Source organism: Podarcis cretensis (assembly GCF_951804945.1).
Source record: "Podarcis cretensis genome assembly, chromosome: 5".
NCBI classification, from domain to species: Eukaryota; Metazoa; Chordata; class Lepidosauria; order Squamata; family Lacertidae; genus Podarcis; species Podarcis cretensis.
In genome coordinates, this window is record NC_137174.1 from 14601226 (window position 1) to 14602581 (window position 1356).

Genomic DNA, 1356 nt, shown 5'->3' on the forward strand with positions numbered 1-1356 from the left:
GAACTTTAAAAACGTGAGTTACTGCCTGGTGTGTGTGTGTGTGTGTGTGTGCGCGCGCACACTTCTTTAAAGCAGTCTATGCAACTAAAAACGTGGTCCTCCAGGGAGCACCCCCAGACTGAACATGATCTTTCTGGGGGAGTGCTGCAACCCCATTCAAAACAAGGTTAAACACCACCCAGAGAAGTTTTCCACTCACAGAACCTCAGTGTGTTGGGATTTAGCTTTAGTTTATTGGCCCTCATCCAGCTCTCTACTGATTCCAGGAACTGGTTCAGAACTTTAAGTGCCTCACATGACTCCCATGACAAGGAGAAATAGAGGTCATCAGCGTTATTAGTAACATTTCACTCTAAAGCTCTGGATGAGCTGCTTCAGCAGCTTCATATGCATGTAAGAAACCATTGGGGATAAGGTGGAACCCTGCTGGGGATCCACAGCCAAGATGTCATGAATGAATCTCCTTTCTCTATGCTCCTACCCACAGAATAATACTGCGGTTAGTGGTATCAAAAGCCACTGGAAGGTCCAAGAAAATTGTTACCCTTGCATTCTGTCTCCTGCTATTAGAGCGACCAAAGCAGTTTCAAGGCTGGATTGAAATGGTGTAGATTAGTGTTTCTGAACAGCGTTCAAAACTCCCATCATTCTAGGTGCATTTTGCAACAGGGAATTAGGTGAGCTGTTTATGAGGTCTGGGCGCAGTACTGCACCTAATATTTTGGATTGACTTCCAGAGGGGAAGGAAAGAAAAACTTTTTTCTGCCTCCCCGTTTCCAGTTACTCTCTGAAGCCTGAAGAAGAGACCCTCTTAAGAATATTAGGGGGGTGGGCAGAGGAAGAACTAGACCATGTGAAAAATGTACATAATATTTTAGCTGCAGTTCATTCATTTTCAGCCTTGCATTCAAAAGCCTGCCTGGACATTCCGTTGTGGCGCCCATAAGCTAGGCTTAAGGTGCCATTTAGCTCCTAGCTAACTTTAGCTCCCATCCCAGTTTCTAACACTGGTCCTGAACCTTGCAGCCCGCCCATCAACCCATGGTTGTGGGTGGTGGGAATGCAAATCTTGCGAGTCACAATTTGCCCACCCACGGCTGGTCTAGATAATCCACCTCTCGGCTAAGAGAGCTTGGAGTGGTATAGCCACCACCTTGCCCGACAGCAAGCGCGACATTCGCGAGCAGCTGTGGGCCGTTCAAACGTCCCAGTTTCCTGGGTGGTGGTGGTGGGGAACGCGCCGCCGCGTTGCGGAGCCGCCCTGAACGTGCGAACGTGACGGCGGGGCCCTCCCCGCGAGAAGAGCCGCCTTGAGCAACGCCGCCGCTTCTCCTCACAGCCGCTGGGGCAGCGCGG